Raw genomic sequence first — 26,696 nt, forward strand, 5'->3', positions numbered from 1 at the left:
CTCTTTTCACCGCAGGCCAGAAAGCGAGTGAAACAAAGGGACGCCTTCTACCCCTCTAACCTGCACTCATTCTCTCGCTCTCTCCTTCCCCTGCTACCCGGCACTCTTCAGCAGATTCGAGTGGATGAAGAGGCTAAACGTTCGCTCTTACCTGAGGAGGGGCGAACATTCAAACATTTACGATGAAATGAGGAGCGGGGCTGAAGAAAAGGGAGAGGAAGGAGGGAGCGTAGAGGAGGGAAGGGAGAGAAAGAATAAGCTCTTGTGGTTTAGAGAGCAGTTCTGCTGAGAGCCAGGCTCGGGGGCTTTGGGGAAGTTTGTCTTGTAATTGAGTCAATTGTTGACCTCCTGTTCAGCCTGCCCAGCCTACTCTGAGGAGAAAGCCTCCGGAATAATAAATGTTCCCTCTTTCTCTCTCTCACTGTCTCTCTCTCCCACACTCTCTCTCTCTCCATCCATGTATCCTCAGTCCTCGTCTCCCCTTCCCTCCTCCCTTGTCTCAGAATGATTGTGTTGTAACTCAAAGGCTGTGATTTAGGAGGGAGCCGTACAATCTTTTCACTTTCCCTCTCTCTCTCTCTCACTCTCTCTCTCTCTCCTCTTTCACATTCTCTCTCTTTTTTCATTCTTCCTTTTGTTCCTGCCGTGGGATGAATTCTAATCACCCCCTCCTCCTCCTACAATTGCTCAGCGCTCACCACCTCCTTCCCCCACTCATCCTTTCAGTCTCTTTTATTACCTAACGGTACACCTCTTCTGGGACAGATATGACTACATGCCTCAGAGTCCACAACAAGCTTTAGACAAAAGTAAAATAGTTCAGTCCTGAAGAGTTAGCAGTGTTTATTCCTACGGGGATGTAAATCACATTCGTAGGCTTGCTAGAAAAGAAAAGTATACACCCACATAGCAGGTCAGTGGCCATGTTTTGGTCTGAATACAGGTGATCAACCAGCATGTCCACGTTAGGTGACCAGCTAAACTAGCACCAGATCAGCGTAACCCAGCTTAGGCCAGCATGGAATCCATAAAATGTCTAAGCTTTTTTTTAGGTTTTTTGTTTTTTCCAGCACGGATCATTTTCCCCTAGGGGTTCTGTTGAAAGTCTGTGTGTATTTTCTTGGTGAGTGTTCTTACAGCTTGTGTTTGAGGCCTGTACCCTCAATTTGCCACTGTGGTCGATGCTATTGTAAAAGGAAGTCTCCCCACAACTCGCCTCTGGGACACTTCTGAAAATTTACGACTGGTTTTAAGAGGGCGGAAAATGCACAAATAATGGCCCAATTCAAGTTGCTCACGCTTTGGTAAATCACACTTTATTAAAATGTGAATGCATTTCAATGTTTTCATTATGTTCCTGTAAAAAGTGTCTTGTCAATTTTATTTGTCCATCCAAAATAAATGAAGTTTTTTTTCCTCAAATGTACTGTAAATGCAAACGCATTAAGAAGTTTCCAGGGTTACAGTATTGAAGCTGTGTACCTTGAGCTCAATGACTGAGAGGTCTCCTGTAGGTCTCTAACACAGAGTTCAAGGTTCTATTGGGGTCCAAAAGCCCCCTGATATATACTTACTGTTTACCCTCTCAGAGATGACCTCATAAGACCTCTACCCACAAATACTCCACATTTACTTTCTACTGTTGACTTTTCTTAACCTTTTAAACTCTCGCTTCAGTTCTTCACACTACACAACTAGATAACATAACTGCTACCAAAATTCAGTTTAATTCAGTCCAGTTCAATTCAATTTAATTTACACAGTGCTATTTAAAACAGGGTTGTCAAAAAGCAGCTTTGCAGAATTTACAGACATCATTAAGCCAATGCACCTATCTAAACTACATAGTGTATTTGTCCCGTTACCCTTCCCATCACTTACTGAATAGTTGAATAGTAACAACTTTTTAATTAATGCCTGTTTCACATATAACAAAACATCTGGATTTATCAGCTCAGGATTAACAGATCTATCTTTCATCCAGGGTGATATTTGATATGTTCTCAGAAAATTACACTTCACTATCCAATGAAAAACATGTAATTTCCAAAATAGTAACATTTTCAATTAAAGTCCATGTAAAAGTAAGCCTTGAATAGTTCTGGTCCATTCCTCAACACATTTTCGCACAGCTGCTGTGTTCAGATGATGTAATCAATAAAAAATGACAAAATTGGAGATACATCTTTTTTATTTGGACAGTGACAACATGCTACATAAATAGCCAAAACATTTCGTTTTGTTGCACATGACTTAACTCCACGATGCTTGCATGAAACACATGCTTTGGAGTGTTTTTACTCTCCCATCACTTTCCAATTCTCTCTGTGTCTCTGTCTCTGTGTCTCCTGTCCTCGTCCGTGTCCCCTATTCTCGAGTGTTTGTTAGGAAATCCTGAGTAAACCATGACTGTTTGTTCTCGCTTTGTCAACGAGCCATTTTTATAGACTCCCACTGTTGACAGTCGCTCCACTTTTGTTGGCCTCGCACACGCTGGATAACACTAAGCAAATATATGCGCTGTACACACTCGCAATCTCTGCAGCACACAAACGGACACACACTGCATACACACTTAAGTGCACATCTCCCTTGAAGGACAATGCAAGACAAACATTTCCAAAGGACTCTTACTCAGGTTTAATGACTGCTCAGTTAAAAAATAATAAATGTATAATTCAGTTTAGTTCAAGAGACAAACAGCATGTGTGGCTCCAACTCTTATGTATTTCCGAGCAAGAAAGAGTCACCATAAAATCTGCAGTATATACAAGAACTGCATAATAATACTTTAAAAGGAAACCCCTCGGTTTTTAAAAGTGATGAGAGAATGGATAGTTATAACTCACACAAAAGACAACATTATTGTTAGTACACAGACTGACTCGACTTTGTGGCAAAAGCATGACAGAATTTGTGTTTAGTCAACATTAAAGAATGTGCCTGGTCTTATTAAGCCTAGTTCATCACATCACAGTTAACAAGACGTCTTATGTTTGTATGTGGGTTGATCTAAATATGATGACAATTGACTGCCTCTTAAATAACTCCTGAGTTTCAGTTACGACCTGTAATCACTGTCACTCAGAAACCCTCTCTAAAACCCTGTTCATACATGCATGATAATCCAGATATGTACCCAGAAAGGAGGGGTATGTGTGAACACAAACAGATGCAACATCCAGTCCTGACTTTACGCTGACTTCCTCCTAGCACCTAAATGAAGACTCCTGGTAAAGTCAGAGTCGGTGCTTGTTTGAACAGAGCCACTAATATCCCAGAGAATCTGCAGCAGGTTTGAGTAGAAGGTAGAATCATGGAATGGTGGATGGGAGTTGTTTCTGATCACAACCGTTTTAGACTCTTGGGTTGTAGAGGGTCATTATTTTGGGGCTTTGGTAGGTGTGTGCATGGGGGTCTTGTTGACAGTAACAGGGGGCTGGTTGAGAGCAGCAGCTCATTAGTAGTTCTTTGGCCTGAACTATAGGCCTGAAGTTGGGTTCCATTCACCTTAATGCAGGCAGATCATGGATCTCCGTGGGGGATTTTAAGCCAGCACAAAGCAGGCCCCTACCCTAATACCAGTACTGTCCTTTCACACATCATTTCAAAGCCCTATCCATTCCTCCTCCTCTATCTCTCCCTATGTCTCTTGCTCCAAGCCTGGTCACAGACCCATGACAATGGCCAGACTGCAACACCTTCTCTTTGTGTATTGGAGGACAATGTGGATGTCACACCAGAGCCATAAATGCTTCCTCTCGACCCTGGGAGGAGTGTGTGAGTCCTTGCTAAATGGGTCATTATCATGAGAAGGTGAGACAGTGAAAGTGTGATAATGACAGCTGTAGGGTCTCTGCTACTGTCAAAGGAATGAGGGACTGCTGCCTACACCTTGAAAACACAAAGAGCTAAAATAGCAGAAAAAGTACACAAGAGCCTAATATCACAAGGAAATCACATGTTTAAAATAGACTGAGATCAGTAGCAACACTTCACTGGCTTACTTAATATTTAAATATCTGGCACACAAACTGAGCCTATTACAGGTTTAAAGTCATGTATTACAGTTCTGTACTGATAACAAATCCCTATTTACATTAAGATGTACATTTGAATCCATAAATGTGATGTTGTAATAAACAAATTATAGCACACGAATTATAGGTCAGTACAATGAAAAATTCTGAGACAAACTTGCTTACAGTATTTTTATTGGCAACTGAAAGTGTTTAGTTATGAAAGGCCCATCGGAAAAAAAAAACAAGTTTTGAATAATGTAAAAATGTATGATTTCGACTGAAAACTAAATTATTTCACTCTGCTGTGGTCTAATACTGGTTGAAATATAAGTGCCTAGTGCTTCCCTGTGTATTGCCACAATAAATCTTGTAGTGTTAGTAAATCAAAGAAACAGAAACTGTGGTGTGATCCTCAGGACATTTAAACACTCATCAGTACAGATCCACCCAATAACCTTGACTTACTTTGACTAAACGACATAATGACCTACAAAGGAATGATAGATGTGCCGGCATCAAGAGGGACAAGGAAGATTGAACAGATGTATTATAACATTTCAAAATGAAGCAGCATAAACCGTTCCATCTGCTGAAAGCAGCTGATTGTGCTCATCCTCTAATATGTCATCCAGAACATCACTAAAATGATGTTTTACAGCTTTAAAATGACCAGACCAGAACTAGGGGTTTAAAGGATGTACAACCTCCTAACATTTCAGTTTGTGTGTGGTTCTACAAACAGTTCAGTGCTTTAAATGTCATTTGAATTTTATTGAAATTTATTGAATTTTATATTTATAATTATGTTATGATGCATAATTAGCAACAAGAGGAAGTACTTACACAGCAGTGAATGGATTACATTTTGAATTTCATTTGGGCCAAAAAAAAAACCAAATGTTTCTTTGAATATTTGTCTGGTTCATTTTACTGAACTCAAATGGCACTTGGTACCCACTCTACTCGTCTTAACTCTACTCTGCCTTTTTGATTTTTTTAAATGTAACTTTCTTCTGTAAAGCACTTTGAATTGTTTTTGTATGAAAGGTGCTCTATAAATAAACTTGCCTTGCCTTGCCTTTTCCACTAAGCAAATCTGGTACCTGGAAGTGGGTATTTTTTTTTTTTAGTACTTTCTCTGCCGTTTTTCTAAGTGAGCCGAGTAGGGACTAAATCTTCATGTGTAAACATTGTAGAGCACAGAGAGACTGGTCAATCACAACAAAATGCAGACATCCAGCACAAACTAAAATCTACACGCTACAGTATTGATCATGTTTTTGTTTTTTAGTCCGACTCACAATAGCAGCTCATAAAAGTGCGCTGTGGTCTTTTGAAGGTGCACAAATGTTACTTGAAGTGGTGGCTATTGAAAAAAACCCAGCGAGAACTGGGCAGTAAAACAAAGTACAAATACCCTGTACTGATCGCTCTCAAATGATGAGCAGCTAAGTTATGTTCAGGCCCAAAAAACAACAACAAGATGTAAAAATACACAATGACAAAAACAAAAAAGCAGTGCGTAAACAATGTTAATGTTACTGCCACCATGGTTGTGGTTTCCAAGGTCTGGGGGGCATCGTTGTAGTGGACAATCAACTATCCATCCATCCATCCATTCATTATCTGTAACCGCTTATCCAATTCAGGGTCACGGTGGGTCCAGAGCCTACCTGGAATCATTGGGCGCAAGGTGGGAATACACCCTGGAGGGGGCGCCAGTCCTTCAGAGGGCAACACAGACACTCACACACTCACACCTACGGTCACTTTTGAGTCGCCAATCCACCTACCAACGTGTGTTTTTGGACTGTGGGAGGAAGCCGGGACAATCAACTAGGTTCCAAAAAAGTGAGAAATTCAGTAAATAAGCACCATTTTAAAATTCCAAATTCTAAAAATTAATTGAATTGCTTATTCAGTCTCAATTAATATAACACAAGTTTGTATCATCGTGTGTGAGAATGAGCTCAACTGATTTATTACATCTGTACGAAATTAAAAACAACACAATTAGTTCAACTATGAGATCAGAAACCCCTTAATGGATAAAGCTCTAAAGCCAGAGGGGACATTAGCATTTTAACAGTCAGGCTGGGGGCCTGTCTAAGCCTGTCTTGCCACACACACACAGACACATGTAGGCCCCTGAGCCCAGTCCCTGGCCGGCTGGTTGCTAGACAATATACTTGGTTATGTGGGTTATGTAAAGACCCTTGTGCACACAATGCCAGAGGGGCTGCCGTTCTTCAGCATCCGCTCGTTCCTCACAGAAGCCTCTCTCTCCAAGCGGCCATCACACTTCAGCTGCTAAACGCCTTCCCTCTCTTTCTCTCTCACTGTGTTTACGGAGGGATGAGGCAGTGAATTATCCTTCTATCTCCCCCTCCTCAACTTTACTCCAGCCCTGAGGTTAAAACAGCTGCCTCCTTGACCGCTGTGTCTAGTGCCACTGCAGAAGACTCAGCAGTTATGTATGTAGCCCAGACTTTGGAATGATGCCTCAAGGCTTTAGGTCTAAGGATGGGGCTTTTAGGCAAAAACGTCTTCAGGCTTCACCCAATATGTGTAGGTGTGTGTTTACTTAATGTTGTATCTAAATTATTACTGAGGTTATTGTGAGAGTTATGGGTTAGTATATGGTAGGTGAAAAACACTACCATAAAATGTTCCCTAAAAATACATCAAATCCCTACATCTTCTTTATTTAGAAAACTTAGAAAGTGCCAGCTGCTATTTACAATGTGTTAAACATCTGTAGAATTTGTATTTTGACAAATGGAGAACTATAAATGCTCAAAAACTCTCACAAAAAAAGGTACAGTAAAGGTACATTATTGTCATTAAAGGTAAAAACCGCGTAAATGTACACCGTGGTTTTAGAATTTCCTAAATGTATATTACATTTCCTTCCTCATACATAGCTGTGAATATCTGTAAGCTTCATTATAGAACTGTGTAAAATATAAGAACATAATATAAGTCCTGGGGATGCAATGGGGTGGACTTAGGAGTGGTTTCCTTCTCCTGTCGTTGACTGTCATTGAGTTTGTTTGGGCTGTATGTATGTGTGTGTGCGTGTGTATGTGTGTGTCTGTGTTGATCGTGGTGAGCCACACACCTCAGAGCCTCAGCAAATACTCGCTCTCTAACTGAGGGAAGTCAGCTCCAAAGGTGAGCACGCTCAGTAAATAAGCATATTGTACCGCAGCAAAAGAATCACACATAAATTGTAGTATAATCTGCCCTTTTTACAAACACACACACACACACACAAATTAGCATGACACCTGAAGGATTTCCTCTACTGCTGACTGACTAACTGCTATTCACTACTAACATCACACACACCTACACACATTTACTATTAAGGTATCTGCAGATGCTCATATCCAGACCAGCTAATAGTTCTACACCTATTACAGAGACAGGTGTTTGATAAAGGGTGTTGTATAAGGACTCTTATTGGTGTCGCATGGTGATGGTTATCAAGTCAGAGAATTAAACCTCAATAATCTTAGCAAAATGTATGAAAGGACTTGGCTAGAGTGGTGCAAAGCCCTCCAGCACTGGGCTTGGAGCAGTGGAACTGGTGAAACCATCCAGTGTTGTGGGATGAATACATTGCTGGTGTGATACAGAACTAATTATCCAGTGTCAGTACCAGACATAAGTAAAAATATTGTGCCTAGATGCCATCAGATCATCACATAAATATTCTAACATCTCATGTAAAGCCGTTGTAGAGGAGTAGAGGCTGCTAGTGGAGTGAAGGGGAACAAATACTTATTGAGACCATTGATTTAAGAAAAAAGTTTGGATAGTTTCCACTAATTCTGCCCATACTCTGTTATGACAATTGCAAAACTACATTTTTTTCCAGCTTTGTCTGGAGTTTCCAAAAGTAGGGACGGTTTGCGTCAGTGCGTAGGTGTGTGTGTGTGTATGATGTTATGTGACATTTTGCTCTTTCACATACACACACTGTAGAATAAGAGGGTTCGGCTAAGAGGGAGAGGCTTTGACATTTGACCTGTGCTTTCCCTTAAAACACAGCTATTGTGTGTGTGCTCTTTCTCCCTCACACACACACACACACACACACACACACACACACACACACACACACTTTCTCACACTCCTTCTCACCCAGTGTTTAAATCTGCCTCCATAACACACCACTCCACAGTCTGACAGTCTAATAAGTGTCGTTAGATGCACGTGTCTCAGTGGGGAGCTGCTGACCACACCACACCATGTGCGTGCGCACACACACACACACACACACACACCTGCTCATGACAGAAATATCAATAGACAACCTGCTGCTAAAACACTCATGAGTAATCTTTCTCTCTTTCTCTCTCTTAACAGGGATGTTTGAATATTAAAATAATTATTGCACATTTCAAAAAGAAAATAAGTTGTTTGTAAAATTGTGAATAGATTTTATCAATAAAATGTATTAAAGGCTATGTTCAAAGTCTGATGTAGCTTTGTTTTTAAGTTATTGTTACATTCAAGATCCCGGTTCTCAGAATAAACATCCAATACATTTGAGCAGTGATATTGGACTTTTTTTCATTGGGATATTCAAATTTGAGCAATATTTTAAGATGCTAATTTGTTCCCACATTCTCTGTGATGCTAATCCAGGTTAATCTACATCCATGTGTTTCCGTGGTTGTTTACAGCACCTGAGCAGAGGTGAAAGAGTAAATGCAGGCTCTGTGTGTGTGTGTGTGTGTGTGTGTTGGAAGCTGCGGGATACAAACTCCTCACCTCAGTGTTTAACCAGGTGTGAACACACTTTTCTCCCTCTCAGTCTATCTGGGACAGACTTTTCACCTTTCACCAGAACAATGGATTTACAGTGACAGTACACAGTGCTATCACCCTCTCTCTCTGTCTCTCTCTCTCTCTCTCTCTCTCTCAACCAAACAGATCAATCTCCCATCAGAGTTTCTGGTTTTAGTCCAAACCCTGGCCAGGACTATTACACACACTGATAAATTACCGAGTATAATAAATACACTCATCATTTTCACATATGGGATCAGTATTATACTGATCAGTATAATCAGAATGGTTATTACTGTTGGCCACAATGTGCATTTTTCAGTGTGCCATGTGTTAAAAGTACTTCTAGAACACTTCACAACATCACAAAAGACATGTTAAAAATGGTATATAGAAATTTGTATCACTGATCAAATAAACGAACCTGTTCATAAACCTCAAACATTTTAAACATTTTAATGCACGTTTTGTAACATGAAAAATCAATATGTATAATGATGTTATCCCCACATTTAAGCTCTCGTTTGCTGAACTTGCCTGTAAATGATGTTCCTGATAGTTTCTTTCAGTGCACCAGTCTCAGCTTGGGCCTTCGGTCCTCTGGATAAAACCAGTCAGATTAATGGAGAGATCACAAAATAATGCAGATTCACTTATGTTCTTTCTTCTGTCCTTTCATGTTCTGTTCTCTTGTGTGCTGTAAGGCCAAAGGAGATATCCTTCACTGAACTCACACTCCTTCACTTTCTCTCTCTCTCTCTCTCTCTCTCTCTCTCTCTTTCTCTAAAATTCTGAGAGCAGGTGGACTTGTCTCCCGTGAACTCTCCTGAGAAAAATGTTTAGAATGGGGGTGAATAGGGGTGAATGGGAATGAATAAGGGAATAAGGGTGGGAAGGGAGGGATGGGGTAAAGGAAATGCAGAGGGGGTTGGAAGATGGGAAGTTGCATCTGAGGGAAGGAGAACCTGCTTTAGAACCTGAAACAACAACAGCTGCAGCACAGCTCCGACTCTGCAACATTTGCCTTTGAGTAGGAGCATAGAGACCTTACTGGGCCAACAACCACCTTTCTGAATATTTCAGCAGCAAATCTCATTTATACAATCAGCCAAGACACTTTGCTGCTATTATCATCTTTATTTAGTTTTATACTTGAGCTAGAAGGTTAGTGCAGCTTTTGCAACAATAATGGAAGCTAATGCCGTTAGCATTAGCATTTATTGTGATATAGCATAGTGTGTAATAAAGCTGCACTCCACAGGTCAAACTGGGGCTAGACTTCTGATTTCCAGTAACATCACTTATCTAGCTAAAATGCTTGGTCAAGACATCTACTGGTACATTCAACTACATCTGTAGCATGCAAAAATTGTCTCTCTGGATAAGAGCATCTGCTAATTTTTGTATATTCAGTACTCACTGTTTAGTTGTTAAGTAAACTCATACAGACTTGCTTATATACTTTCTTGGATTCTGACATAAATTCATAAACATGTAAAAGTACTTGTATAAATATAGAACAGTACAGACACTGCATTATCTAACAGCATGCTGATACTAGTGTCTTTATAGTTGTTAAACATATTTCAAAACCCAGCCATTCCCTGACTCCTACTGCATTTTGAAAAGGGGCAAATTTGATTGTTTTTCAAACTATTCTTTAAGACTTCATCTCAGAAAAACAGCAACATGCTTAGGACCATGACAGGGACGCTATATTTAAACAGCAGAGCTTTTCCAGTATAATAAAACAAAGCACGAGAGATGCCAAATCCAAAAAAATCCTTTAGGTGGTATGTATTTTCAACACGTTCTGCTATTGCTGTTTTGAATGAAGCATGTTTCTAAAATGAGTTTTATATTATCACTGTCAAAACTAAACCTTAGGTCTAGAAAGCTACATTTACCTGTATTAAAACAACACTATTATTGTTACATTTTAACACACACCATGTTAATTTTACACTAATATTGTAAACATTTACATATTTTAATTTAAGTTACTTAATAAAAATACCTATGTACAATTACTGTTGATCACTTTTTGGTGAAATTTGATTAAAGGGTTTCTGGTGCTTTGACATGATATAAAAATAGATAAAGGTTTTTGAACGGACAGTGACAAAATTTTCAGCCTTCAGCTAGTATATCTTCTTTAGGGTTCTTATATAAGAGGCTTTTACCTCACCCTACTGTTTCCCTTGACTGACAAATTGAAGAACAGCATGTTTTGTACACAGCACTTTTTATGTTTCCCTTTTACCACACTGTTATAACAGAAAGTTTACAGGCTTGTGAACTACTCCACATTTTACGGATCCAGGACCATTAAACTTCCAAACCGAAACAATAATTTTAAGAGTGACACTGCAGATCTGCAATTAGTACACAATAAAGTCAGCAGTTGCACTGAATCAGTGAAGTGATCCACCCCTGTTGGAACAAACGTATTAGAAAATTTGTCCTGCTGTTTTTAAATTTTAACTTTCACCATTCTTCATGTGAACACACACACACTCACACACACACACACACACACACACACACACACACACACACACACACACACACAGAGTTTAGTGGTGATAATCATCACCATTTTACTAGAAAGGAATCTGCCCATCTGACCAGTAGCTGTCTGACATGATGACAAACACTCCCTCTGGTGTGAAAACATTTGTGGCAGTGCCAACTACCACACTACATTACCCTTCCTTACAGTGTGGTGGCGGAAGAAAATGATATCACAAGGGTGTGTGTGTATGTGTGTGTGTGTATTCAAAGACAACTGCATGCAGGGCATTTGAAACAGGTGGAACCAAAAACAGATGGATCCCTATAAACATACTTGCAATTTTTACAAACAAAATAAATATTAACAGACAGAATAGCCTACCAAATGTGGATCTACAAGGGCAAACATGTATTGTTAGTAATCAGTAGTTGCAATGACTAAAAAACAATAAAAACATTTAAATAAATGACAATAATATAATGGTGTTTTTAGATATAACATCTGCAAAAAGGGGTAGGGATAAAATGATGTGGGATAATAACTGTATTTCTCATGTACACATCTGCAAGTGGTGATGCCAATGTGGATACATAAACATGTATAAAATGTAGGGATATGGGGAGTGTAGAAACTACTGAATCGACTTGGGCTAGCAATGAATAGAAATGTATGCCTAATTTGCATAGGGTTACAAATTCTGGAACAAAAATAAAACAAACTGAATGATTGTTCACTTATGCCTCAGCCACCTTAGGCTGGAAGTCCAAAAAAGCAATTCTGGCCTCGCTATATCTGGACGGTTAAGATGCCTCCTCTCACACCATCACTCTTTCAGTTTTCACCATTCGTCTTTCAGGTCTGGCTGGTCTGGATAGTTAGCATCCTCCTCCAAACGTTCTGAGCTCTCAAGTGATGATGTGTTAGTGGTGGTTTGAAAAGAGGCAGTGGCTGGCTTTACATATCTCAATGGAAGCAAGTGCTTGGCTTCACACTCTCCAGTTGGAGGCACTGTGTGTGACTGGGGAGTATTAGCTTGATTTTTTATATTTCACCTAAACCTTTTTTAATCTAGTATACATAATGAGTACACATGGTGTACTCAGAAAAACATACTGTGATTAAATCACAATAATGTTAACATATCATTATACTGCCTGACTGTAATTGCTGGTTTCATTATCCTTGCAGGATCTAAGTTAAACAGTTGGTGGAATGCAGTGGTTTCAAAGAACATTGCAGAACAGATTTTAAAAGTTGACAAAAACATCCACAGCCCAGTGCTTTGTGGAGACTTTACACCGCTCTGAACCACACTTGGCATTGAGCATGGGGAATTTTGGCTCATGTGCAGCAGCCCAATGGAGAGAATACAACATTGAAGACTTTTATCATCTGTGTCCACAGTCTGTGCATCTTAAATTAGTTGAAAACTCCGCAAACTTTGGTATGTGTATCTCTCAGTGTACCTTTTTCTATAGGACCTTCTCATGACCCCTGCAGCTGAGAGCACTGTAACTCAGAGGCAGAAAGCAGCACACGATGCCTTGTGGAATTAATGGGTGCAATTATTACAGACCCAGAGAGGGGACTGGAACTCAATGAAAAACAGATGCATGGCGTCCACACAGGGGCCACTCCTTAACTGACATGACCTGGTCTTGCACACACATACACTTGGCCAGTAAATAATAGCTTTAATGGCTTACGAGCTTGGCTGTTACCATAAAACCTTCATACTGTATTAGCAGACATGGGGCTGAGGGCAGACACAGTACAGCAGAGCGTTATATGACTTGTAATAATGGATATCTGAGGTGAAAACTCTTTCTGTTGCCCTGAATGTATTTCAAACAATGGACAAAATCTGTTTTGCTAGAAAGACACAGTTAGTCTTTGAACATGTTATGACTGAAACTTTCACTGATTCAGCCGCTGAGGGGTGTTGTTTCAGCAGTTGTGATGTCATAGTCACATTGCTTTGCTCTTCTGTTAAGTCAACAGTCAGACAGCTGACACACAGCGCATGCACTAATCTGCCTAATAGCTCCTCATTGAGAACTACTGAAAGAAAGTTTTGAATATTGGTAACAGTAAAATAGTAAATATAGACTTTTGTATATTACTCCTTCTCATATTTATGTCCCATATCTGAACAACATACAAGACATATCTGAACTCTATAATCTACCAGTGTGCACTGTAAAAAACATAAATATTGTCTAAGGTCCTCATCTGATAAGAGATGAACCACAAAATATCCTGCTCAGCCCACATAATACCCTACTAAACGGTGTGCACATTGCCATTATCAGCACTTTCACTAGTTTAATATGAATAGTGTAGAAGTCCATGATTTGAAACACAGTCCCCAGCTTGCGCAGCAAAAAGATCTTGCCTGGGCACTGTCAAAGCTCCTAAAGTCTTCCAGTGTGTGCCACCAGAGCTCCTCCTCAACCAGCTTATTCTTGCCTCAACCCTTAGCAAATTGCCTCCTGAAAACTACAATGTTTTCTTACAGTTTAACTGTCATTAAAAGAGATTTTCTTTTTGCATGTTTTTCTGTAATGCGAATTTTGGACTTGAATGTTTATGAATATGTATGAACATGAAAAAACTGAATGTTGGAAACTGCCCAGAATGCCTAAACCGGTGCCAAGTTTTTTCAATGTTTTGATTCATCAGGGCTTTCTTCCAACATGAACATGCTGTGTATTGTATGCTGTAAGACATATAACTGCAAAATGTATTAACATATTCAGAATATAGTGCAATACAACACTCTATTATGTCCACGGCATGTATTCTTCTAAATATATAACATCTGTTCCTTTTAGCCAACAAAATGATACATGTAGAAAGAGGGAGGCATTTTAGTTTTGAGGCTGTAGTCCAGCTCCACCTAGCTTAAATTATCTGCAATTTCCTTTGGGATCAATAAAGTGTTTTTTTTCTACCTTATCTCCTATTTACATTATTTTTAATCTGTTTCCTTTAGTCTTTAATGCTGTAGTTTTTTTAATAGTTTTTAGATGTCACTTACATTGCTGTCTGTCAGAAGCGCCCCTATAGATTGACAGTGTCAGCACCACATACTCCATCTTAGATCGAGCCGGAATCGAGGCAGAGGAGAGATGAGGGCTCTGATTTTCTCTCTCTCTCATAAAACAAACAGAGCAGACTGGCACGAAAGGGCTCATAGCAGAGGGAGTCTTATCAGATCTTAGCTCTGACTGAAAACAAGCATTACTGAAGCATTCAAAGCCTTAAAGAACACACTAATCACCTCATCAGTTCATTCCACCCTATACCGCCACATGCCTGCGTGGACCTTACAACTGAGCAGATTTAATTAAAGCAGTCATTTTTATCATAAAAGATTAGCGAGCTATATTTATGAAAGCAATTATGTACTAATTGTACATTATATGTATATAAGGTGCAACAAGATAAAGAATCAAACTGATGCTAAAGGAACTAGTTTATGCTCCTTGGCCAAATGTAAAACAGATCAAGTACAGATTCTCTAACACATCCAGGCCCATAGGTGTCAGTATAATGTCTGTTTCATCACATGAATATAAAATACTGATTGCTCTAGCTGTCTGAAAAAAATCCTAGTATCTCCAAAATGACTTAAAAAAAAATCAATATAATTAAATGTTGCCACTATGTTACACTCACTGTCCATTTTCTCATGACCATACATGTCCACGATTAAATACTGTAGTCCATCTGCTACTCTGCATAGTTAGTTTAGGAGTCAGGACCCCCAAATGATAAGCACAGAACAGGTATAATTTGGATGGTGTATAATTCTCAACACTGCAGTGACGTGGTGGTGCTGGTAGGACACAGCAGTGCTGCTGGAGTTTTTAAACCCACTGTTGAATGAGAAGAATCCACCAACCAAAAATATGCAGCCACTGATGAATATGTGACTACAGGCACTTATGGAGGACAACAGGATGACAAACTCTGCAGCAACAGATAAGCTGCTGTCTCTGACTTTTTATTTAAGTGAATCAACAAGACAAGCCTCCAACAGAGTGGAAAGTGAGGGGACACAGTGTTTAAAGAATCACTGATGTTTCTGATTAACTCGTACACATGCAACACGCTCTAACATGCCACCACCCCATCAGTGTCACTGCAGCTCAGAGAACGTTCCTCCAGCAAAATAATCCCAGCTCTGTGGTGTTCCTGACAACTGAAGAACTGGGTGAATTGGGCCTACCAATGTATGCAGAGCAACAGATGGACTACTTTCTGTAATTATAGAACTAGAAAGTCCTCCTGTATGGTCCGTGGAGTTGAGAGAATGGACAGTGAGGGTAGAAACAAGGAGGTGGTCATAACGTTGTAGCTGATTAGTGTAAATAAATGCGCGAGATAGCACATCTGCACAGGATCTTCCACCTTACACAGAACAAATGAGAACAAAAATGAATGGTTGCCTTCTCAGTGCAGTAAACAAAATACATTCTAATCACTTTCAAATTTGTTATTTGCTGTCTTATTTGGTCAACAGTAAGATTCTGCATCATGAAAACTCTATGATGCTAACCTGCCTGTTTCAAGAATGTTCCATCTAGCTACTACCAGTATTAACGGTTAGCATTAAATGCTACATTTTGAGATATACACTGCAGAATTATTTGAATTGTACCTCAGTATAGCTTTCCACAATCTGTATCTGAGTGTAGAGTTGTGTTAATTTCTTCTCTACAATTTTTAGACTACCAAGGTTTGATTAGCATACCTCTATCTGATTAGCATGCCTGTAATTTTACAAAGTTATGTCTTGCTACTGTACATTTATCCACAGGACTAGTCAACAGCTCCTCACTGCAGCGAACAGTGGATGTCCTTGTCAATTAGACAGCTAATTCCCACTAGACTTAGTGTACAATGGGGTACAGCAGATACACTGAATACAAGGCACATCTAAACATTATCAACACACTAATTACTACATTGCTACACACTAATGGTATATAAATAATAGTATGTCTTTGGCAGGTTACTACATAATATATTAACATACACTCCACTTCATACCAAAAGGAAGTGATGAAGTGTTGCTATATGTTGCGGCAACACCGGTGGTATCTGTACTCCCATGGCCTTGCTGCAGCACATGCGTCATTGTCTTCCTTTTTTTTTTCAGATGCGATTAATTCCTGTCTTTACTACAGTATCCATCATAACCGTAATCAAACACCAATCTGTTCTAAGTATGCTTTTTTGTATATGTGAGAACACACTTACAACAAATTTAAAATTAATGCATGCAGGAATTTTACATGATCTTTCCCAAAACATGTGACCTGATGTTCAACAGTTCCGAATACATCTGCATCGATTCCCTCTCTCTCTCTCTCTCTTTGCCTTGTTCTCTCTGTCCTCTCTTATTCATTTTCTCTCTCTATCTTCCTTATCCATCTTCTGTAAGTCCCACTCACTACATATTCCCTCTCTTAATTTTCTCTTTCTCCATGTCATCATTCTGCTTTCTTAATTTATTTCTTTTTCGTTTTTGTCTCTCTTCTTTAACACACCATTTTTACACATTATCCCTCTCTTAATCTATTATCGTTTTTTGTCCTTCCACTTTATATTTTCTATCATTTCTCCCTCCCTCTCATTCAGTTTGTCCTGTCTCTCTCTCTCTCTCTCTCTCTCTCTCTCTCTTTTACACATGAACAGAGTAAAATTATCCTCTGTGCATTCCTCAGCAAATAGTTCAACTTTAAGTTACATAAACAGTTTAGAGGACATTAAACTGATTCTTAAATAAAAGAAATTATATCAGTTCTGTCTTTTATTAATAACTGTATTATTAGTGGGGAAAAGAGAAATGGGGCTATTTATATTAATGAGGCATATATTCATTAAAGAAAAAAGGAAGAAAGGCAGAAAGAAAAAGTTTGAGCATTTGGAGTGAAATGTCTTTCACAGGAAAGCATGGAGAGCTACCTCTTTCTCTCTCGCTCGCTCGCTCACTAGCTCAGACTGCTCCAGCCCACCCAAGAAGCAGCAGCAGCCCATGGGCATAAATCTGAGAGCCTGACTCACTGTGGATTTAAAACAATCTGCAGCTCTCTCTCTCCTCCCTCTTTCTCTTTTTTCCTATCTCTCTTACTGTCTCCTCTCCCTCTTGCTCACTTTCTGTCTTCTTCTCATTCCCAATTTCTCTCTCGCTCTCTCAGTCCCCTTCTCTTATGTCTCTCTTTCATTCCTTCTCCCTCTCATTCTGTCTCTCCCATTCATTATTTCCTCCACTTTTTGTGTTTCCCTCTCTCTCCCTGCTCCTTTCTGTAACTGTCTTTTGCTCTCTCTCTCTCTCTCTCTCAGTGGCTCCCCCTCTTCTAGTTTTCCCTCCTGCTCTCGGTCTGAAAAGCTCAGTTGGTGATGAAACAAAACTCTTTCTTAGAGCTTGCCAACAATATTATTTGGCTGAGAATTAATTGGGTTTGCCATTTAGAAATAATGTGTGTGTGTGTGTGTGTGTGTGTGTGTGTGTGTGTCTGTGTATGTGTGTGTGTGTTCAATTTATTCAGTACTGAATATAATAGCATGTGACACAGTGATAAACACAAACACATACATGAAGTTTGAGAGAAGCACTTTAAAACACAGTCCGTACAATTCATGTATTTGATTTCCTGTCGCCATTTCTGATGCTTCAAAGGTTGTTCAGTCCATACTCCCACATTGCGAATACATTAACTCAACATTAAGGGTCTGAAAGGATGTGGAGTTTTTGAGGAGGTTGTCACTAAGAAAAGGAGCAGACAAAGTACTGCTGGTTCTATTGGAGTTTTCTTTACAAAATGTCAGCCACCAGAGCCCCAGACCATAATATCACTGAATATATTAGGGATTTCTTGGATTTTTGCTAAAAATACAACAAACTTATAAGAATGACTTCTTGCAGTTGCTGAAAAAAACCTTCAGGTTTCTTTAACACTAAAATTATTAAAATGGAAGTTGTAATAATGACTAAAGGTAGTACAGTAAATACTGCAAAGACTTATACACCCTATTGTCAAAAGTATACACTCACCCATCTAAATCACTGAATTCAGGTGTTCCATTCATTTCCATGGTGTATAAAACCAAGCACCCAGGCATGCAGACTGCTTCTACAAACACTTGTGAAAGAATGGGTCACTCTTAGTGAATTCCAGTGTGGTACAGAGATAGGATACCACCTGTGCAACAATCCTGTCGTGAAATTTCCTTGCGACTAATTATTCCACAGTCAATTGTCAGTGGTATACTAACAAAGTGGAAGTAATTGGGAACGACAGCAACTCAGCCAAAAAGTGGTAGGCCACATAAAATGACAGAGCGGGTCAGCAGAACTCAGGTCGCCAACTTTCCGCAGAGTCAATTGCTACAGATGGGTGTTGTCTGTACAGTGGTTGTATTTCAGGAGTTGGGCTCAGACCCTTAGTTACAGTGAAAGGAACTCTTAATGCAACATATCAAGATATTTTGGACAATTTAATGCTCCCAACATTGTGGGAATAGTTTGGGGATGGTCCTTTGTGTTACGACATGACTATGCACCAGTGCACAAAGCAAGATCCATAAAGACATGGATGAGCGAGTTTGGTGTGGCAGACCATGACTGGCCTGCAAAGAGCCCTGACCTCAGCCCAATAAAACACTTTTGGGATGAATTAGAGCAGAGACTGTGAGCCAGGACTTGTTGTCCAACATCAGCATCTGACCTCACAAACACGCTTCTGGAAGAATGGTCAAATACTCCCATAAACACACACCTAAACCTTGTGGAAAGCCTTCCCAGAGATGTTCAAGCTGTTATAGCTGCAAAAGGTGGGTTGACATCATATTAAATGAAGAATTAACAATAGAATTTCATATGTGTGCGAAGGCAGACGAGCGAATACTTTTGGCAATATAGTGTATTTAGTTGCCAGTGCTTGTGTGTGATATTCCATAAAAAACAAGTTTCTTCTTTTCCCTGGTGCTGACACATGAATAACTTGTGTATACTGGCTACACAGCATGGAAATTAAATTAATGAAATATAATTTCTGACATTTACACTGTACTGCATGCACTCTGTTTGTGTGTGTGTGTGTGTGTGTGTGTGTCCATTAGAAAGTCTTTATCTTTTCACTGATGTAGTAAATAATTGAAGGCCGTTCTGAACATGAAGCCTCTCCACAGGGCCAGAGTCTAATCTGCTTCACCACAAATTTAAATTACTCCATCGGAATAACATTTCTGCATCCACAAACAATCCCACTGGTAAACACCTGAAATCCTCCATTTGTCTCAAGCCAATCTGCTAATTGGGTGGCTGCTGTGTTGTATCTAATTTGTCAAACGCTGAAAAATCCAGCCGAGGAGAAAGGAAACATCAAAGCCTTATAATTACACTGATGACAGCAGAAGACTCCACTGTCTCCGAGGCAACCAGAGCAAATAATAAACACCACCTCCTCTCTGTTCTGACAGAGGTGGACATCTGTGAGTCAGCCCCATACACATATACACACACCGCAGTACATACACAAGAACATGGTGTAGAACACGCAAGTTTTCAACTTTGTATACAACTCCCAGAGAGAGAGAGAGAGAGAGAGAGAGAGAGAGAGAGAGAGAGAACACTTAAATATATATATATAGTGTTTAAATACACTAAAAGTGTGATTTGTCACTTTTTATCAATACATCACTATCCAGCTATCCAGTTTGAGCATGAGCATCATAAGGATATGAAAAATAATCTTTTATTATTTATTATTTACAAGATTTATAAATTAAATTACAATTATATATAAATTAAGATTTATTAATCTTTTGAGTTTATTACAATTATCATCAGTACTTTCAACAATACAAATCAAATGTAAGTCAATTTACAAGGAGAACAGGACTGGATTCACTGTAGTGCTGCATATGAAACACTGAATAACACTCACTGAACTTATGACCTGTGATAAGATTTCAAAGTTGCTTTTGTTCTTCACCTACCAATCTGCCTATTGTTGCAATTCCCAACAAATACACTAATCAACAACTTACGACTGAAGAAACATGACCTCCAGAGTAAAAGCAGGTGAACGACAACGACACACATTGGAACTGTTTACCGGAAAGCCGTTTTCCAAAAAGAATTTCTCAAGCACATAGGCTTGTAGTGTTGGCACTGCTAAAATAACAATTTTTTATCATGTTCTTTTATTTTACAGTTTATTTGGACTTATTAAATAATGAAATGAAATCCCTTAATGCACCTTTAACTACTGGTTGATTTTGTGTTTTTGTTTGTTATCAGACCTCAGAGAAATGGAATATTATGATACATACCATGTATCAATAAAATGACTAGACGTATTAAGACATTATCATGCATCAAGACATGCTCCCTCCCAATCCCAATTCCACTCCCAATCCCCATTCAGTAAGTTTATAATGTACCATGTTCATGTAAATCGAGAGACATAATTTGATCACTGCATAGTAAATTCAGAACAATTATTTTAATGATTTGATGATAAAATACTAACCAAACACAAGCCCATATTATCCTTGTCTTTTCTTTGCCTTTGTAATCACTGGCTGTAGTGTACATTGTAGACCAACAGGAAATGTTGTAGAGTTGGGAAAGTTTGAAATTAATTAAATCATCAAAATATTTTGTCGTCTTCCTACAAAGTTTGGGGTAATATTTTCACCCTTTAACCTAAGCCTGTGCACTCTTTTACTGAATAAAGTGTGCAGGTCCTGTACAGTGGATGTGTAATACCTTACAGAGAATAGAACTTTGGAGAACTGCTACTTGACCATGAGCTATAACTAAGTTTGGAAAAATGTACATTTTTAGAAGAAGGTTCTCAGCAGCTGCTAGAGCATGCTGTAGGTTCCTAGTTAAGGCTGAGTTGTGTTTAACTCAATTAGCCAACTGTTTCAGCAGCAACTTGAGCGTAATTCAAGGGGCACTGCAATCAGAGTGGTTACATTCTTGTCCTCAGCTCCTCTACAACAGATAGAGTTTCCATTCTTCTTCTATGGATTTCAGAGCCAGAAGCAGAGAGAAGCTGAGGAACGAAGAACTGAAAAAGACTAGTCAAGCTAGCGATGGCACCTGGATCTCATTAACTACAGTATTATTTCTAATATCTACCACATGCGCCGTGCCAGAGCCACCCCCGATCAAAGAGCCCGATCAGGGGAGGAGAAGAAAGAGAACGAGGAGGGGACTTTGATAGTGAGCAAATTAAGCCGTGGAAAACAGAATTAGCTATCTGCTGGAATGAATACGGAGGCATGGATTTATTTTCAGATACCTTCGATTAGGTAACTTCTAGAAACTGCTCTGTAGACCTACTTTGCTGCCAGAGCAGTGTCCTTTACCCGCTGTCATTGTTCAGAAGACACTGGAGTGATGATCCCGAGGCCAAACATCTAATGCCTTTGGCCTTTTGTGACAAACCAAACTACTTAGCAATCCCAGTCAACCCCTCCCCCATTCAACGAGTCCCTCTGAGAAGACCTCGAATCACTGACCCAACAATCACTGACCACAATGCTGCAGAGACCTGAAAATTTCTGATCATTCTCCCTGATCCTAATGAGGAAACTCTACACTACACCTGTGGGATCGCAATAATAAATCCAATTAGGTCTGGTAAAGACTGGCGAAGGGGACAAACAACTTCAACAGGTGCAGAGAAAGAAAGAAAGAAAGAAAGAAAGAAAGAAAGAAAGAAAGAGAAAGCATATGTTTAAAAAGTCTAAAATGAAAAATACATCCTCATTGAGGTAAAGAGATAAAAGATGCAAAGCATCAGCTCTATCTATTCTTCTGTTTTTTTATCCTTGCAGAAAAGAGACAGCAGAGAATGGAGGAGAAGAGAAAAGGGCTTCTAGAAGATAAAGAGGGTGAGAGAGAGGGAGGGAAAAAGAGAGCATGTATGTGAGAGAGAGATTTAGTGTGATTTTTTTCTCTCTCTGTCTCTCTCTCTCGCTCTGGCCGTAGTGTGGATGGACAGCTGCTATTAAACTCTGATTGTTTCAGGTTCACAGGGTGTGAAAGGGACTGATTGGGGGCTATGCTCCTATGAGGGTGGTCTCCTCACTGGGGGGAGGAGCGGGAGGGACCGAGGCAAAGGAAAAGCTCACGTGACGAGTGTGTCTCGCTGCGCAGCCCCAATAAGGAATCCAGCGTGGAAAAAAAAACACATACCACTTGTTGCCGCCTGCTCAGGGCCTATGTGAGCGTTACGACCTACACTCTCTCTCTCGCTCTCTCTCTCTCTCTCTCTCTCTCACACACACACACACACACACACACACACACACTTTGAAGGAACAGCGAGGAGCATCCCACCCACACACATTAAGCTGTTTACCATTTACAGCAATAGCTGCCTCACTGTCTCAGTCACTCAAGACTCACCAAAGAACATCAGGCATGTTAGAAATAAGCAGTCTCTTAATTATAAACTGGGGTTTGCCAAAATGTTCAACAAAACCACACCATCACTTACAACAAATTATGCCCAGTTTCATTTTTTTATTATTTTTAAAATCTCACACAAAGCACAAAAAAACTATACTCAAACCCCTTTAATCAACAGATCCTAAACTTTTCAGGATCTGCCCATTGATTTATTTCTATTGTAAGTGCATTTCAAGCCAGGGTTTGTGTCCTATTTAAAGATGTTTTCTGTAATAATCAACTCCGTGGTACAGACATGGCAGATCAGGATTAGATTAAAATACTCTGAAGCCTTCTTTTAAAAGTCATTATTAGGTATGTACTCATCAGGGACCCGTGGGCAGAGGCCGGCGTCTGATTTAATCCAGGAACCTATCCGCTGAGGATGATACGTAAACATTTACAGAATGTAGAAATTGGGACTGGATCTATGTGGATTTGTTTGTGTGTAGAAGGATACAGACACAGGAAATTATATATATATATTTAATTAAGCAACCAAACATCACTAGTCATTGTGCTGTTGCAGAGTACAGTACACACAGTGGCAAACACTGAACATCTGCTCAATGCTGTTATATTTTATAGTCCGCCAATACTGAGATGTCTCTCTATCACTTCTGAACATCTCTTCACACATACTTAAGGAGCTCTATTACAACGTGTTAAGCTTGAGATAATGGCATAACAGCTCCATTTATTCCACACTGAGGTTTAATCTTGAGTTCTCCACCTCCATGTTAGCAAAAGGTGGCACGCATACACCACCTACTTCACACCTGGGTGATAAGGGCCCGGGATGCTCTGAGGCCGGTTCTGAAGGATGTTTAGCAGTGTGTGTGTTTGTGTGTGTGTGTATGTGTGTGTGCTAACGAGTGCCTTTTGGCACAAACACTGCTCCATCAAACGCAGATAATGAATAACAGGGGAGAGGAAGAAACCCTACTGAGTCTTTCTCACCTCACATAGGGGCAAGTTCACTGACCATGTCCATCTGGAGCAGAGCACGGTCAGCGTGCTGGTGTGTGTGTATGTCACTTTATGAACTGAATAGATCAGTGATCACTTGGAGCATAGTTATATCAGTTTCACATCTGTATCATTGGACATTGGACTTCAAAAAATAGTGCTGTTATTACACAGGCATCATTTTTCAATGCCTATATCGGTACATCCCTAAAGATCCTGGGTTATTTTCTCAGGGAGCCTCCACAAAAGTGTGATTTCTAGTCCAGCCCTAAATGAAAAGTGACTTTTCTAAGACAATAAACTTAGAGGCTGAAAAGACAGGGCTCCAGCAATAATGACAGTTTTCTTCTCTGCGAAGTTAAGCTTTAAAACTTTTGAAAGCACTTTAAAGGCACAGCTCAGAGTCAGAACTCCTGATCCTGAAATCAGAAGATCAGAAGATCAGGTCGTCTCCTTGCTCTTGTGGAAATACCCCCAGTTCATGCGATCCGCAATGCGAGTCATTTAAGGCCAAAACACAGAGTTGTTGTGTTTAAGATGTTTAGTGGATCAAACCACAGTAAAAGCCTAACTGAGCTCTTTACATTGCAATTATGTAGATTAGTAAAGATTACATAAGCTTTTACACACTGCACTGTGAACCTCCTCCCTCTTTCAAAACCTCTTCTTCTCTCTCTCTCTGTCCTCAGCACTTTCTTGTTTACAAGTTGGAATCCACTTCATGTTTTTATATCAAATCACGGAAATGACACTCAGGCCAAACTAACAAATACGAGCGAGACAAAATTGAGCAGACCGAGCCCTTTGCACCACTATTTTTGAGGAAAGGTTGATGCAGGCCTCAATAAAAAAATGTGCGTTATTTCTCAGCATGTACTCCTACTTGGCAGGGCTCTGTACAGTGTGTAAATATTCAAAACTAATGGACGTCATTAGAGCCAAGAAGATGTCGCCGCCGGTTGGTGGGCTGCACATTTGGAAAAGATATTGGCACATAGAATATTTCAGGTTACAAGAAACAGCTGCTAAGGTCCGGCCTATGACCCACACAGGAATTCCATGACCTCCAAACACACAGAAAAGAGTTCCTTGAAATATTCAGCCAAAACGGAGAAGCAAAGTTTCCATGGAAAATACTCATTCCTCCAACAGGTATGCTTCGGCTTCAACTGGTACACTGCGGACGTTCAGAAGCCTGGCAGCATACGTAGGTGTTGAGTGTAAGGCCGGATTTGTGCAGCCTCTACTGCTAGAGACCACCAAAACACTCAAGCTGACCCCTGGAGACCACCAGCAGACAACATTTTTTCCAGTCTGGTGATGAGGACACAGAACTAAGCTACTAATGATAAATTAAGCCAGTTTAAAGACTGCATATTCTATATTAGATTAAGTTTTGTTTGTTTTGTCCAAGCCAAGAACCATTGAGGAATTTTTGTTTTTGAGAATGCAGGCTGTGCATGGTCCATTGGCTTTTGAAAATAAATTAAACACAGATTTAAAAGACTGTTGCTTAAAATGTTCTCCATTCAAAAGTTAAAATTAGTTGCACATGAATAAAATACATTACATATCAAATCAAAATTGAATCAAATGAACTGTGTTAGTGTACATTATTTTATACATGTTTAACCAATGTACATATGTAATTCAAAGTAAAACTGAGGCCATTTATTTCTTCTAGATCAAGGATATGCACTTTTAACTGCAGTCTTAAATTTCTGAGGTAAATTAAGTTGTGCTGATTCATTCGACAACATTCTTTAAACTTTTTAAAGCAGTTAAACTGAGTGAAAATATAAAGACTGGCTGGTAACTAACTTTTTAGAACAAAGTTAGAACAACATTTATACAGTGCACAGCTGGAGTGTATCTGCAGCATATCTGAGCCCTGCTGAAGTCCAAGCCAAACTCCAGAAAGCCTTTGAAAGTCTCTTTTTCTATCAGCTTTAGAGCCCATGTTTGGATGTATACTTATGTTCTTATGTTCATCTCAGTGAAGTGACTCTCCAGAGCAGTGTATGTAAGAGACATGTTTGGTTTGCTAATCAATGCGCAAACATTCCAGTTGATTAACACTCCAACACACTTTACTGGAGACCACCACTCAGCCCCCACAAGTCAATAGCCTTTCCATAGATGAGCTCATTTAGATTCTTGGAAGTGACAGTAAACAGTGGGCACTGTTTCCGAGGACCGTACCCCAGAACTTAATGCAGACCCCTGTGCTGCTCTGGCGAAAAACTAAATAAAGAGTTGCCAAAACTGTTACGACAGTAGCCTTACCTTTCAAAGAGCCTGCATCAGTCCGTGTGGCCTTACAGTGATCCCGGGGAAAAGTTGGGAGGCAAAAAATGAGCTGAAAGCCGAGAGCGTCCCACTGGGGGTTCGAGAATTTCCAATAAAGCCCCTCTTTCTGCTGCGGGACACACACATACAGATGGAGAGAGAGAGAGAGAGAGAGAGAGAGAGAGAGAAAGAAAGAAAGAAAGAAAGCGAAGTGCAGTTTTCTCCTCGCTCCTCCAGTGCGCTGCTCCCCGGGCGCAGGGACACAGCGCTTCCCGGGGAAAGTTTCTCTACAGCGGCTACACACAACCAGATCCACCGCGCTGCTCCATACCTCCCCTCCGGTGCAGTGCAGGACTCTCCCTCTCCCTTCTCTCCCTCTCCCTCCCTCCCTCTTTCCCTCCCTCAGCCCCACACTACCCGGACCACCCCGAAACAGGAAGTTCACTTTTTGTTTTTCTTGAAGGGGGAAAGACAGAGAGAGAGAGAGAGGAGAAAACGAGAGAGAGAGAGAGAGAGAGAGAGAGAGAGGGGAGAGAAAGAAGAGAAATATTATAAAAGAGAGAAAGAAGAGACAAAAACAGAGATAGAAGAAACCGAAGAGACAAAAATAGAGGAGAGT

At 39.9% G+C, this 26,696-nt stretch overlaps 1 protein-coding gene across 1 annotated transcript in view; it reads right to left on the reverse strand.

Moving 5' to 3' along the window:
* gli1 (GLI family zinc finger 1) overlaps window positions 1-26,389 on the reverse strand; it is a 52,212-nt gene extending 25,823 nt beyond the window's left edge. Inside the window, exon 1 of the mRNA XM_066665549.1 lies at window positions 26,075-26,389. The gene's annotated coding sequence lies outside the window, so the exon portion shown is untranslated. The remainder of the gene's footprint in view (window positions 1-26,074) is intronic.
* Between the last annotated feature and the right edge of the window lie 307 nt (window positions 26,390-26,696).

Source organism: Hoplias malabaricus, chromosome 3, assembly GCF_029633855.1.
Source record: "Hoplias malabaricus isolate fHopMal1 chromosome 3, fHopMal1.hap1, whole genome shotgun sequence".
NCBI classification, from domain to species: Eukaryota; Metazoa; Chordata; class Actinopteri; order Characiformes; family Erythrinidae; genus Hoplias; species Hoplias malabaricus.